This window comes from Schistocerca serialis, chromosome 8 (assembly GCF_023864345.2).
Source record: "Schistocerca serialis cubense isolate TAMUIC-IGC-003099 chromosome 8, iqSchSeri2.2, whole genome shotgun sequence".
Classification (NCBI taxonomy): Eukaryota; Metazoa; Arthropoda; class Insecta; order Orthoptera; family Acrididae; genus Schistocerca; species Schistocerca serialis.
This window is the reverse complement of record NC_064645.1, coordinates 367,082,030-367,097,754: the sequence shown is the minus strand read 5'-3', so window position 1 is coordinate 367,097,754 and position 15,725 is coordinate 367,082,030. Positions and strand designations below refer to the sequence as shown.

The 15,725-nt window shown below is 44.6% G+C and overlaps 1 protein-coding gene across 1 annotated transcript in view; it reads left to right on the top strand.

The window, feature by feature from the left end:
- The first annotated feature begins 391 nt into the window (after positions 1 to 391).
- LOC126416106 (protein dachsous-like) overlaps positions 392 to 15,725 on the top strand; it is a 232,791-nt gene continuing 217,457 nt past the window's right edge. The window contains exon 1 of the mRNA XM_050083615.1: positions 392 to 777. The gene's annotated coding sequence lies outside the window, so the exon portion shown is untranslated. The remainder of the gene's footprint in view (positions 778 to 15,725) is intronic.

The following is a 15,725-nucleotide window of genomic DNA, read 5'->3' as shown; positions in this document are numbered from 1 at the left end:
TGTAAAACAGATGACGCTCGGGAACCGACGTTCGGTACGGTTGGCAAAATCGAGTCAGTTTGTGATACATAAACATACGAAAAAAGGGGTCCGAACTTAGGTCTCGTCTTTCGGAAGTCGCGTGGCTCGCAAACGTATCGATTGAGACGCGTCAAAAGCCGGAGACACGCAGCGTGCAGGGCAACAGGTGTCGGCGCAGTTCAAACGGTGGCGCGCCGCCCCCACCACGCGGCCCGCGCGGCGGCGGCCATCTTGGCGGCGCGCCGAGAGTCGAGTTTCCCGTTTCCGAGCGGCTCCTCCGGAGCCCCCGCCGGGGAACCTGTTGTGGCGGCGGCGGCGCGACCGGCCGGCCAGTCTCTCGTCGTCCAGTCAGTGGCAAGGTGGCTGCAGACCGCGACGGGCGTCACGCCGCGAGTTCCCGGGCACCGCCACGCGCTCGCCGTCGCCGCACTCGCCATTCGCCCTTCCCCGTCGGTCGGCACGGCGCGGCGTTCGCTCCCACCTCTCGGTCCGCACCCGGGCGCCCCCGGACGATGGAGCGGCGTCGGAAGCGCCGCGACGGCCTGCGTGCAGCACGTGTGAGGGCGACGAGTGTGACGGCGCTGTGCTGAGCCGAGCCGTGCCTCCTGTGTGTGCCGTGCGCGAGTGACCGCCTCCTCCGGCTTGTACAGTGGATTACTCCGTTCTGGTGAACAGTGGATTCGTACGAGTGGCTTTTTTCAGTGTTTTACTTGCAGTGCTTAAACGGCCTCAGGATATTGGAAGGAAACACTGCAGGTACGTCCCCTGTTCTATGAGATTGGGTGCGACTGGTAACTCAAAATTTGTCGCCGACACACCTTTCTTCATTCGTGAAGTGCTTTACAAACGCTCGAGTACGTCACAAAGATTAGTAGGAGAAACTGGGCAGTGTGTGCGTCGTAGCTGATCGGAAAGGAAAGGACGCTGTGTCACTACTCTCAGACCTTCTCGATAGCACGGTCTTCGGTGTTGTTGTGGCGCGGTGCGCGGTGACCGCAGTGCTGGCGCGTTGTACTCGTGCGGTTTAAAACGGCCCGTCGAGTAAGGCAGTGAGACGCACGTGGCCCCCGTGACGTCGGTCCGCGCCAGGCAAATTCGGCAGGCCGGTCGCGGATCCGGGCAGCAGCGAAATTCCTGGCCGACGCGTTTCTTTGGTTCGCAGCTCGCCGTGCTCCCTTTTTTCCCCTTTTCGCATGCCTCCTCTGTCAGGCAGGCCGGCGGCCAGGGGCGGCCAAGGTTGCCGCGCCGGCCCGGTCGCCAGATGCACGACCTCCCTTCCGGCGCTGCTGCACCGCCGAGATGAAAATAATGGCAGCCACCGCCGCGGGCTGCGCTCGTGAGCCACTGACCCGATTGCTTTGCCCTGTGCTACGAATTTACCCTCTAATGCGGCGCCTCTTACTGTCAAAATCGGGCACGTTTCGTGAACTGCAGTTCTTACTTAATAAGTGTGCACTTCCTTCTGCGAACACGGTAGTCTGCGCTGTCGAACGTGAACTACGAAGACTAATAAAAGATAAAATCATTGCTCGATCTATTTTCGTCAATCTGCCACCCACACGCAATAGGACTACTGGATCAGGCAGAGAAAATACAGAACACCGGTTTGTTTTGTAAGGACGAGAGACACATAGATGTTCACCAGACTGCACTGGCTGACCCTAAAAGAGGGGCATGTCGTTGAAATTCTGAAAACACCCGGACCGAGAAGTGTCAAGCAACTTGCAATACCTCGCACAGTTTCTGTTGTGGTCCTCAGTCCGAGTACTGGTTTGATGTAGCTCTTCACTTTATTGTATCCTTTGCGAGCCTCATCATCTCTGCACAACTATTGCAACCTACAACCATTTTCACCTGCGTACTGTAGTCAAGTCTTGGTTTCCTCCGACAGATCTTACCGCCTTAATTCCTTCCATTACCGAACTGACGAACCCTCGACACCTCAGCATGTGTCCTATCAAATGAATCCTTCTTTTAATCAAATTGTAGCATAAGTGTCTTTTTCCCCAGTTCTGTTCGTTACCTCATCATTAGCTAACTGGCGTACCCGTCCAATATTCGACATTCTCCTGTAGTATCACATTTCAAAAGATCTTTTCTCTTCTTGGGCGAACTGTCTAACGTCTGCATTTCACTTCCAAACAGTGCTACCCATTACAGGTGTTTTGCGAAACGTCCACAACGGAAAAATGATAGAAATTGGAGCTTACAGCAGGGGTTAGCTACGGTAGTTTTCTGAACGCACCATTCGCACGATCTGGAAAAATCCTCCGCCTTACGCCCTAACTATTTTAGTTGAGTATACAGGTACACACGTATACGTATTGGTTTAACAATATTTCTGCTACACTGCCACTTGTCAGCAAAGTTGCTTTTGTGACCACACACCACAACAGTTCTTCCACCGCACCACTGGAGAAAAAAAACTGGAAGACGTGGGAGGGAAGGAGGGGAGACGACAGTGCTGCCTGAAGTACCGTCTGCCACACTCCTTGCTGCTGCTTGTGTCGAGTATGTAGGTACACGGAGGATAAACTATTCTTCCTACGACAGATGCCTTTGTGACCACGGCAGTCCGTAAAGGATCGTGAGTGTCAGTCGATACCGAATGTCTCGACCCGGAAAACAGGACCGGCGTTGCGGGCGAGTGCGAGCGCGACCTCGCGCCGTGACGGACGGAGGCGCTAGGTGCCGCTGGGCGCGAGTTCGCCGGCCGCCGCGCCTGCGACATCGAAGCAGTGACCTCCGCTCCGCGTAAAAAGACAGCCGCGACGCTGGCTGGCGCTTGACCCCGCTGCCGAGCGCGCCCGCTTGCCTACACACGCGCTCGCCGCGCCGCGCCGCGGCAGCACGCGCTCAATGGAAGGCTGCTGCCTGTCTTCTGCACGCCGCGGCCGAGCTGCGCGTTTCTCGGACGGCCCCACCCGCGCCCGTTGCACAAGACTCGTTCGCCCGCTCGCGTTCCAGCGCAGGTCGGCCGCCGCCAGCGCGCGCTCTCGCCGTGTCTCAGCCTCCACGCCGAACACCGGTAGCTCAGCGCCAGAGGTGACGACGAAGCGGCACCCACATCCACCCGTTTGTACCTTGTCGCGTGTACTAATGCTTCATGTTCCATCTGTCTCTATAACATGTGCTTATAGAGACAGCCGATGACATTCTGGGAGCGAGAGTAATGAAATGCTGTCAGAATACGAGGGGATTTCAAAAAGTGAGCTGTACATTATTATCGCAGGCCGAGTAACTTTTTTTGAATGCTGCACTACACTTCAAAGTGACTCAGATGCGTGAAAGTACTTTTTAGCATACTCACCAAGTTTCTGTAATCGACGGTCGAAACGTACTACCAGTCGTTCAGTTCCTCGACGACAGAAATGCGTCCCTCGGTCACTGAGCGATTCGGGATCCGCTGTCTGAAAGTCCGATAGTCGAAAATCTGCGAGTGCTGCGACTCACTTCCTCGATTGCCTGAACATTGTACTCTATGGTCGATGGGCTCCCTTCCCGATCAGCATTACCGACGTCTGTCGGGCTTCGTCAAATTGTTGGCACCGTTTCGTTACGACTGGGCGCGACATCGCATATGGTCCACGTACCGTCAGAATAGCGCCGTGAATCTCCCCGCAATTTAGACGTTTGACCCACAAGAATCGAACTGTCCCGCGGACTTCAACTTGGGAGTACGTTTCCAGTTGCCGCGCTTTCTCACCCGCACGCTGCGATGCACCTGTCATCCGTACCGCCGCAGAACTGTGTCTGCAGGAAACCCAGGGCATGTACTGCCCTCTGTCAACGCGTCACTCTTGTTGCGCAATGGTCTCAGCGTGGGAGGACCTATGTAACTTACTTTGAAATCCCTAGGAAATCAGGCGTTGCTGACGAAATTAGATTAGGGAATGAGACACTAGACGTTGTGAATGTGTTTTTGTTATTTTTGCAGCATAATAATTGAGAGTGGCCGAAGTACGGAGGATGTAAAACGCATACTGACTATAGCACGAAAAGCATTTCTGACAAGAGAAATTCGCTGACGTCTGATATAAATTTAAATGTTAGAACGTCTTTCGTAAAGATATTTATTTTCAATGTAGCTTTGTATGGAACAGGAACGTGGAGGATAAACAGTTCGTATAAGAAGACAATATATCCAGAGTGTGGTGCTACAGAAGAATGTTATAAAATTATATGAGTAGATCGAATAATTACTAAGGAGGTATTGAACCGAATCGGGGGTTGGGTTGATTGGGGGGGAGGAGACCAAACTGCGAGGTCATCGGTCTCATCGGATTAGGGAGGGATGGGGAAGGAAGTCGGCCGTGCCCTTTCAAAAGGAACCATCCCGGCGTTTGCCTGAAGCGATTTAGGGAAATCACGGAAAACCTAAATCAGGATGGCTGGACGCGGTATTGAACCGTCGCCCTCCCGAATGCGAGCCGAATCGGGGAAAAAGAGGAGGATGAGATTAGTGTTTAACGTCCCGTCGACAACGAGGTCATTAGAGACGGAGCGCAAGCTCGGGTGAGGGAAGGATGGGGAAGGAAATCGGCCGTGTCCTTTCAAAGGAATCATCCCGGCATTTGCCTGAAGCGATTTAGGGAAATCACGGAAAACCTAAATCAGGATGGCCGGAGACGGGATTGAACCGTCGTCCGCCCGAATGCGAGTCCAGTGTGCTAACCACTGCGCCACCTCGCTCGCTGGGGAAAAAGAATTTATGGCACAACTAAAAGAAGGGATCGGTATATACGACGCCTTCTTAGACATCAAGGGTTCGTCAGTTTGGTAATGTAAGGAAGTGCGGAGGGTAAAAATTGTAGAGGGTAATCGAGATAGGCCGGTTCAAAAAGGATAGTTGTACTCAAATGAAGAGTACTGCACATTGTAGACTAGCGTGAAGAGATGCGTCAAATGAGTCTTCGAGCTAAAGACCACAACAATAGACACAGCGTGGGGCAACTGGGTCCGTTCCGCAATAGATTCGAGGTGGCAAGACTTTTCCGGCACCTGATGGCAGCCTATTACAAGCTTGGTGACTAACATCTGGAGCACGTTACATCGCTTGAATATTCAGTGGTAATACTAACAAGCGATTCGGAATGAGGCGAACACATGAAACCAGTGGCTTTTGTTTTCCAAACGTTGTGAGAAAGTACACTGCATCTGTTAAGAAAGTTGCACCGAGGTGCTAGTGCTAACAATGCCACGATATGCACTTCGCACTGGTTTGCAGGGTATGTTTGTAGACTTAGAATTATAGAGCATTCCTGCAGCCTTTGGAGACCTTGTCAGGGAGTCACGGCAGCAGACATCGAATGCTTTCGGAGACGGGCTGCCTGGACCGTGACGGGTCGGCACAGCCCATACGCAAGAGTAAGAGACGCTGAGGGGAAACTGAGCGAGAATCTGCGGGAGATAGGAAACGACTTTCTCGCCTGTTGTATACATTTAGAGAAACAGTATTCGAGCAAGTCTGTGCCACAGTTCTGCTGCCAGCAACGCATGTCTCGCCTAGGGATCGTGAGAATGACATGAGAGTTATCAGGCCCGCACAGAGGCGTGAAGACATTTTTCCCTCATTTACTACGCCGTTACAATACAGCAGAGAATCGTTGATATTAACGAAGTACTCTCCATGGTGAACTGCCTCGCGGAATATGTTTTCAGATTTACGCAAACACACAAATGTTCTTCGATAGTGTTTCCGCCAAAAACTGTTTTTGGCAAGATAATCAGTGTTCTTAGCATTTGGTGTTAAAGCTATGCTGATGGCAGAGGATCCTATACTGATTAATTTGAGATAAAGACCTAACAGCTGGAAATAAACACTTAATTTTCTATTAACATGAACAATATATATCTTATAATGCACGTTCCCAAGTAGCCCTGTTTGTTGTACACTGAGACTGCTAACTAAGACTCTATTATCTAGTTACTCTTCAGCCTCTAACTAGCGACGTCATGCAACAATAAAGGGAAAAAAATGTTGTCGTGGATACTGAACAGAAGACTGGTTAATGTGCTCGAGGTCAGCACCACAATCGTTGATACAGCAACGCAAGCAGCTTACGGACACGTGCCTCAAACGCACTGCTCATTCGGGACATAATGCCAACTGAAATATTTTTTCCGACCATTCGTTTTTTCAGGACAGGTCCTATTTACAAGCAGGACTTTTAGGACTTTTCCGGCTTTCTTCCTTTGCTGCATTACTGTACTCGTACTAACTTCACTAGCCGTCACATGCCGCTAAGAAATGCGCATCGTTCCACTAAGAAAAAAATTAAAATCTTCTGTTTCCTGCCATATAAAATAGCTGCACTTATAAACTGTCTTTAAAATCAGTATACACGTTCACGTGTTATTATTGCCGACTGAAGTATTAAGAATGTGTAACGGAAGATCGTCATGTTGTGTACTAGACATGCTCCGCCCCACGAGTTCTCTATTAATGTAGGAAGTTATGAAAAATTACAGTTCCTATGCCTCCGTAATCTCCCTGATCCCTCATATTTAATTCCTGTTGTAGCCACGCAAGATATACGACAGAGGCGGCCGAATCGTTACACAGTCTTGCTCCAATACCGGTTCTCTAAATTTACCCAACACGGTTACACGAAAACAGTTTTTCCTACAGAGAATCCACTTTAAATTCCCTGAGCGTCTCTGTTTCACTTACGTACCACCTATGCCGCCTTTTTGCGAGCGTAGAATAGCGTCTTGGAATTAATCGTCTTCGTTCAGTCCGACTTCATAACAACCTAACTGCTGGGACAATATCGGCCTTCTATGGCATTACCTTAACACATGTAACGCACTTTTCCGGTACCTTTTCAACAACTTATGGTATTCCATTCGCCTTATTTAACACTTACCTCACATTTTCACCGTATGCCATATCGATTCGTGGTGTCAACAGCTGATATTTAAAATATCTAATAAACTCTAGAACGGTACCACTAATGTCATAATCTGATGGTATTGAGTTCCTCCCTCCTGCAGTTGAATTGTGTCGCATTAAGACTCATTCTCCTAGCGACTATTGAGCACGTTCGACAAAAAGGAAGCCAGAAAAAATACTAATGATGTGTCTGTAGATGCTTAACAGTTTGTGGTGACGATGTACGAGTTCGGCTGTATAATTCATAGTTGAAACCAAATACAAAAATAAAAAAATACACTTTTGTAATCAGTCGGATATTTTTCGTTGATTTTGTTGCTGTTAAACGTCGCAGGTATATAATAATAAAGTCTGTTGGATAGCTGAATTGAGTGACTACCAAGAAGACCATTACAAACAAATTTCTCAAGTAGTGACCGAGCGTTGGTGTAAAACGTTGCAACCATTCATCAGGGGGACCGTGTATTGATCGATACATAGACCAGCTATTGAAATGACTGACTAAACAGCGCCGGTCTGATGAAGACCGCTGCAGCAGTGCCCGAAACGTTAAAAAAATTTACAGCATGACATGATCACATGTCAAAAAGGAAACTGTAAAAACTTGAGAAAACCTGTGCACATACTCATAACTAATGTTCACAAAATTATCACCTCAAGTTTTTTAAGTAGACGTTCGTCTCTTGTTCAGCTGGTCAGTGGCATGAGAAATGCGGAGCCATTTGCTGTGTTTCTCTAGCTGTTCGTGAAAAAATTCCAGAAATGAGAGATATTTTGTGCAACAAGATTTTGTAAAAGTGAGCTTAATTGTAGTTGTCAGGCGGGTCAGAAAGTAAAATTATTGATTAGTTACTGATAATAACTGCTACGATCCAAACCGCATGTTACAGGGGGTAAATTATTTCGTTAAATGCGCAGAAAATATAGTGTAGTAGCATATTAGGTCCGTCAGTCGGAGAGTAACCTTTGAAGCTTCAATTGTGGGCATACATTGCATCACGCAGAGACGCAAGAGGTTACTAGCGACAAAGACGAAAGCAGCTACAAGATCTTAGAGTTACACACAGTAGGTATTAGACTTCTGTTATCCTGATCGGCCGAAAATAACTGATCTGCAATGAGCCGTTGCAGAAGTGGTATTCAATAGTTCAGTCTAGCTGCCACGCTGCGTGGTTCTACCAATGGATAAGACACTTAGGGTCACCGTACCGTGGACGATCCTGGTTAGAATTTTTACCAGAATGTCAACTAACGTAATATTCTTGCAGACCGGCTTAGTAGCAGTGTTAGAGGAAGATTATGAAGGACTCAGAAAAACAATCGAACGGGCAAGTGCTTTCCATAATGGAGCAGCTTGTAACTGTTTTCCATAGGGCTGTAGAAATTGCGTTAACATACCGTATTAGAGAAACTAGTAAACATCGAATATACAGATTTTTTGTTTATTGGATCTGTGAGTATGGTTTCCTTCAAATTTTATATAGAATATACTGTGTTAGTAAAACATACAGAACAACCGCTCGTGTAATATTGACTGCCAACAGCTCCTGATTGAATCTGTTGGTGTGGTCTCGCCCAAATTTTGTATAGAACGTAAGTTTAGTTAGGGGACAGAATACAATATTTTTAAGATACTCTGAGAGTAATTATTGAGTTTTCCTAATTCTAGGTAATGTAACCGTGAGCAACAGAAAGAATTTTTCCACGCTGCAGAATTTTATAGCATCACTTTTCAACGTTTTCATTTCTACTAGAATTTCGATATGGTAATATTCACTTCACGCTTTAAAATTTTCTTAAACTGGTTTTTGCTCGTACTCGTTACCAAAAAAATATTTAAAAGTTAGTTTTGTTAGATGTTTCTGCAAGCAGTATAGTTCTACACCATAATGAATGTAGTGTTGCTCGGTGTTTTTGAACGATTTTGGGTGATTAAGAGAAAATAAAATAGAATTTTCCTCAGAATAGTATAATCGATTTTTGATCGCTCTTGTTCGGAGTTTTTAAATATCTCTCCGACGTCCCCACCTTTAATATGCTGGGTTATTCAATCACTTTATTACACGTATTACTCTTGCACGTACGATAGGAACCTTACTGCAGGTTCGAGGATGGATCGTAGTCAAGGCCAGCTAATAGTTCAGTGAGAACCATAGAATTCCTAATGGACAACTCTATACTACTTATTGTAAACTTAAATCGACGCGCTTCGACAATTGTTCTAGAAGAAACTGATACGTAAATTAAATAGATCATGTGTCTGTTTTAATAAATATTCGACACTTACGATAATTTGCCGAAAACTGACATTCTGACACCGTTGCTGTGTACAAAGTACAGGTTGATTCTTGCTAAGAAGGAAACACCAATCAGTCACTATTTGGAAAGCTATTTATTTACAAAAATGGCGTCATTACCGCTTTCTAACCGAATAGTTCATCTTGAGGCTGCTGTTCACGTCCAGATACCAGTTGTTCGTTAGTTTCCGGCTCTTTATTGTGGTGAAAGTTCCTTGGGGTGGCGATACCCTACAGCAATAAACTGTCAGAGACGACCTGTTTAAACGTAATTATCTCTAATAACGACTGAACGCAATATAAACAAATCTTTGATATTGAGTTGTTTACTTACGTCGAAAACCCGCGCCACTGTGTTGCAGCGTTGTTCGCTTGTCTTTTACGAAATTGTGCAGAGTATATGAAGCACTTCGTAAAGCACCACTCGTACACGCTGAAAAGTTTTTGCCACTTGGGAAAATGTATACAAATACAGCTTTGGCCACAAACATACGGCTAATAACTACCGTCGCATACTCGGAAGCAGGGCTAAATGAGGACAGGCAATAATGTCAGCATTCACTAGACCATTGTTTTGGTCGTAGGCTACATTTAAGGTGCCAAGAACTACAAACTGAATTTATCGACATGTGAAATGTAAATTACAATTTATGGAAAATGTTCACTACTGAACAAGTTTTTTGCGTTCGCGGACACTACACGCTGTTACTTGGAGTTGACAGTTTCACTGCTCCTTGTTGTCTCTCCAGAAGTGTCCGCCCGCTGGCACAGCACGTTACCGAAAGCCGCCCCCTCACAGTTTTACGGCGTGCGCTTTTGAAATGGACCAGACGTAGCGACGAATGCGGAAAGGCACCTGGCCGGCTTGCAGCGGCGGCGGTCCACTTTCCCCGCATGCCACAGCGCGGCGGGTCCACGGCTGCCTTTGTGGTTCTCCTTCCCTCGCAGCGCCCTCTGCGGTGAGCTCCCCTCTTATCTGCCTCAGCCAGTCCTTTTCGAGATTAACAAGGATTCTGTCCCACTACTCGTGTTACGTCGACGAAAGCTTTTTTGAATCTCATATACCATTTTCTCTGCGTCCCTCTTCGTGAACGGCTTTATTAAAAAATTATTCCCACAAATTTGTTTGTTTCAATATTTGGCTTCCATTGCTTGCGTCTTCAAATGCAAGGACGCAACAATTGCTTCTTTACCGTACGTTGAGCTTTCAGTGTTTTACATACCAATACAGTAAGGGACTTTTGTTCAGTTGTTCGAATTTTAACGGGTTACGAATCCAGTCATGATGTAATTTCACCAAGACAGTGTCCTTTTAAATGGAAACTACTAAGAAATAAGTATTCCTTTCCTAAAACTGCACAGACGACATGAAGACATTAAGGCAGTTAACTTCTAGATCTATATCGACGAATCAGTGAGAAGTGCCTGGCACGTGGTACTCTGTATTGTATTGTACGGTATCAAGTGAAACGTGGGCAGTGAACGTTTCAAACAAGAAAAGAACAGAAGTGTGGTCTTACGGAAGATTGCTGAAGATTAAGTGCATAGACGGGCTAAATAGTGAAGAGATACTGAAACGAATCGTGGAGAAAAAGCTTGCGGCACAACTTGACAAAAAGGAGGGATCGGTTGATAGGACACATCCACCGAGGCTTGAGTATGGTAAGCAGGTTGAAACAGATGTGAGTTGCTACAGGCATGCAGAGGTGAAGAGGCTTGCATCGCGTATACTAGCGTGGAGAGCTGCATCAGACCAGTCTTTGGACTGAAGACCGCAACGGCAACAATATTACGGTTTCTTTCCGTTCCTTTCACGACCGTTTGAACTGCTCTGTGCGCGCTGTTTGCTTAATTTTACCTGCACGATCACTGTGCAACAGGTACGTGGATGACTGAAAAATCTACATAGTGTCTGCCGTGAAACGTAGTCCTTGAAGTTTGTTAAGCAGCTTTCCGAGAGAGGTACATAATACGGTGAAATGTTCAAGTGTCTGCTGCCAGTTAAGGTTTATCAACATGCCAGATACGCTGTGTTGCAGTCAGACAAGCCTGTAACCATCTGCCCAACGGTTCGTCGTATCTGATCGATGCCTCCTGCTAATCCGACGTAATAGTGGTCCCATACACTTGAGCGGGTCGTCCGAGTATTTTACCTGCACTCTCTTTTGTAGGCAAACTCCAGTTTCCCAGCATCCTACCAATAAATCGTAGTCTGAAACTTGCTTCGCACAAAACTGAAGCCATATTGTCGGGCCACCTCGTATGCGGTATCGCAAATCTTTTTGTATTATTAACTGTCGGTGACATTAATCTGGTAGTGACAGTCACGTTCCGTGAAGTGCACAACTTTGCATTTCTCTTGCACATACTGGTACCATACTGAACCCATTGGGGTGGTTTTTTCAGTATTTGGTCTTTTGAATTTTAACCAGTTATTTACGTTTATTAGGTAGTTTTGTCAAAAAAATATTTTTTTTGTGGGAACTACTAAAAAATAGATGGTCCATTTCTATTGATGCACGAACGACATGGACATTGTATTATGTTCCACGTCACTTATTTGTTTGTTTATTGTTATTCCGTTGGAATCTGCGTTAGTATAATATGATAATGAAATGTATCATAGCAAGTACAATTCTTGTCGAAAAAGTAAGATCAGAATACTAATAATAATTCTAGAATGAAAAATAAGAACAGTCGGTTCTGCCTCTTTTTGAATTTATTTTTCTTTTGTTTTACTTAATTATTCAATCGAAATTTTTCAAAAATCTGTTAGTATAGTATGGTCAATTTTTTGCGTGTGATGCCTTCATCATTCATTACTGGGTTTGATCTTTAAAAAACTATTACTAAGTTGTTTAGCGAGGTGGCAGATTTAGATTACAGTGAAAAACTCGTGTTTGCTGTGAGTGTTTCTTCTCGTTTGGTGTAGGTGGCTCTCGTGAGAGCTACAATGTGTGACTGCCGGATTGTGTGATCGATATCAGGCAGCGCTGGCCACACACATAGAAGGCCTTGATTCGCAGGAGACTGTCACAGCAATGCTGCTAAGCTCCATGTGGCCGACACTCGATGAAAGACGCCCAGAATTCCGAGGAAAATTATCAGTGTGCAATTCGTGTTCATTCTCCGGTCCACTGTAGCAACCAGAACAGAGCCAGATAGACGGTTATTCGTCCCACGCTCGGCTCGCGAGTGAAAGGGTAAAATCATTAATTTGCCGCACACAGTACACATAAAGATGATTCTGCAAAAATGCGTCCATTAAGTGCATTATTGGTCTCTCTACACCGAAAAATAAATGTTACTGGTGATTTGTGTAAGCGAGATTCTTCTCTCTGTACCCGACAAAGAAGAATCGAGGAACAGAAATAGTTGCAACGATACGTTATAGCAAGCAAAGTACACTGTCTGTATAACCTAAAAAAAGTTCATGGCCATAAAACGAAAAAAAATACAGTATCAGTAGTGCCCACAGCTATTTCATATGCTTTCTTAGGCACAACGCTTCTACTCAAAGGAAAACTAGCCGCTCCTAATTTTTATAGACTGCGGAACTATTTATTGCTAGTCCGTGATCAGCTTCCAGTAGAAAGTAGCATAAGGACGCTGTGTAAGTGCTCGGAAACACTAAACGCTCCTACACATTTTTACACAATAGGTCGCGTACTGCCGACAACAATACTAGCAATACCATTGTCTTAGGTCTCAGGCGTCTTACTATTTCGTGAATAAGCGGTCTAGATTTCTGTTTCAGAATCGATTAATTAATCAAATCAGTGTAAACTGAGAACTCTGCTAGTACAGTAAGGCGAATCATCTGCTGGTTAAAAAAGTGCTGTACTGCCCTGTCTCAACTGCTCAAACGTGACAGTAAACTAAAGAGTCTCTCTTCGCTAAGTATTGTTGTACGTAGTATGTTACATATATGCATTATTTATATATCTGTAATAACACTGATCTAAATGTCTGTGAAAGAATACTAAATAAGGCACTAGGAAGATTGTTCATTGTCGTGCGTTTACATACTTCAGATGTATCCTGCTTAATATATTAAACTTCTACGTCAGTACAGAGAGACAACGTTGCGACGCCTGTAGATTCTCCGACTTCTTGCCGTTCCACGAAGACTTTTAATCACTGCATCATATTTTTCTCTTCAGCCTGTCAGCTGTTATATTATTTTGCAGTGAACACATCATGGATAGTGGGGCGATTACTCTGTTGTAGAAATAATTCAAAAGCCAAGATCGCTTAAATACTGTTTACTTGGTAACCGGTTTCAACACATTAAAGGTGCCATCATCGGATCTGAATGTAGATTAACATTTATAAACCATTTGGATATAACGATACATGAGGCAGACCAGCTGATATAAAATCATTGTCACAAAAAATGTAAAACAATTGCTCTCACGGTCATTCTTTTCCATAAGATATGTAAAACGCAAGTGACAAGATAAAACTATTTGGTACATGACCGCTGCTCGACTGACAACGGTCGGCATCACACTCATTCTTGAAGGCTATGCATCTACTAACCTGTCAGTAACACTTAGGGTTTAAAGTTGAAATTTTATGTTGCGGCTCTGCAGTTCAAAAAAAGTAACAAAATATCATTCGAATGCTGCTGAAATGTGATTTTTCCTTTGCTTATGGATCACTTCCTGCCAAGTTTTTTTGGTGGTGAAAAAATAAAATAAAATTATATAAACAGTGTGAATCGATTATAGCCATTAGTTTTCTTCTTTACTCAGCATTCCACGCGTATAAAAATAGCAACAGAAACATTACTAAAGGGCAAATATAAATATGTTTCTGGTTGCTGCAGTGTATAGTAGTCACATATACCAAAACATATCAGTTTGCATTTAGAATGGCTGGTGTAAAGATTTCCCGCAAGTGAATAACGACACTGCTCCGAAAGTGAGTAACTGGAGAGCAGAAAATGTCAAAAGCACTGTAGTTGCTTGACCAAACGCAAAAGTGGCAGTCGTAAACTTCCATCAACAGCAACGCTACAAGGAAAGTGTTAAAAGCCGAAATAGCTGTTCATGGTCTAATGGGAACTGAATCGGGCAACAGGTATATGTGGTAAACAAAATACCTTTTTGTTCCTATTTTGTTTGAAATGTCGCCGAATGCGCCTCTTCGGCATAGATAAGCCGGGCCTTGAGAGATTATAATGTGTCAACATCTTCTGCTTCTAGACTATATACAACATTGCTAATTATTTTTCTTGGCGTTCTCACTGGTCCTTCACGTATAAATAGTTACCAGACATTATGTTATGTTTCACATCTCCCGTCTATTTATTTTTATCATGACTTCTCACTGCATACGAAAATAAATTAGACCGGAATAACAAAATATGTAACTATAAAATGAAAAAGCTGAAACAGTAGTAATAATAATGAAAAAAAATTTAAGAGTCACGAAGGTCCACTGAAATAGTCCCAAGAAAAAAATTCGCCAAATGAATCGCTTTAATAAAATATGAGCTTTAAACGCTCAGTAGCAAAAATACCGACAATTTATGCTTAACAAGCGTAAGGAAAAAGTGCGGTTTGTGTGTGGGAATTCCAGTTGTCCAGATACGATGACCTACACAGACATGTTTCATAATAATCATGTGTCAACTACGAATGATAATCTGTTTGAGTCATCAAGGGTTTTTGATGCTAAATAACCATTTGATTTCACTGAGAGGACTAACACTCTAGAAGACACCTTTGGTCGTTGTTAAACCTTTACAGCGCTGTTATGTCTACAGTGTGAGTTCATCAATGTTGAAATACTCCAGATACGCAGTTCGTGAACACTTGTAGAAGTAAAACTCGCAGTTGCAGAAACAGAGACGAACTGTTGGAAACGAGTGGTGGTTTCCGTCTTGGGTGTGTACCACAGAATGTTGTGAGACAAGTACTTCTACGGAAAGCTGACATTAACGAAGAAAAGCATGTTCTGTTTACACAGTAAAATCACACGAGGGTCAGAAGTGCGGCAAGGACATACTTTTTTGTAGTCCCCTTCTATGTAGAAGGTCAGCAAAATATCCGTCTGCTGCTATCATAACCCTTTCATTGCATCCAAAACGTTGCATAACTATAGCCTAGGCTACGTCGACTTATATCTGCTTGCTGTTCATCGTATTCAAGTCTTGGCATCCATCCTCAATTTTAACGCCCCCAGCCCAGTTACTAGGTAACTAATTCCTTGATGCCGAATGATAGGCCCCATCAACCTATTCGCTCGTTTAATCGAGTGATCAGTAAGACGAACCCATTTTGCATCCCTGAAAACCCACTTTCCGCAACGTTTCCGGTGGATGAAATTGAGATCACCTTTTTTTTCGTTCAGGGCCACCAGCGTCCACCCACTGTTCTGCTTCAATTGTTATTTCGTTTCGGGCGTTACGCGGTAGACCCATGTGTCATCCACAGTAACAAATGTGCGGGTAAATCCAGATAAATTCTTCTCAGAACAGTTCAAACATAGCTGATAAATTTGTT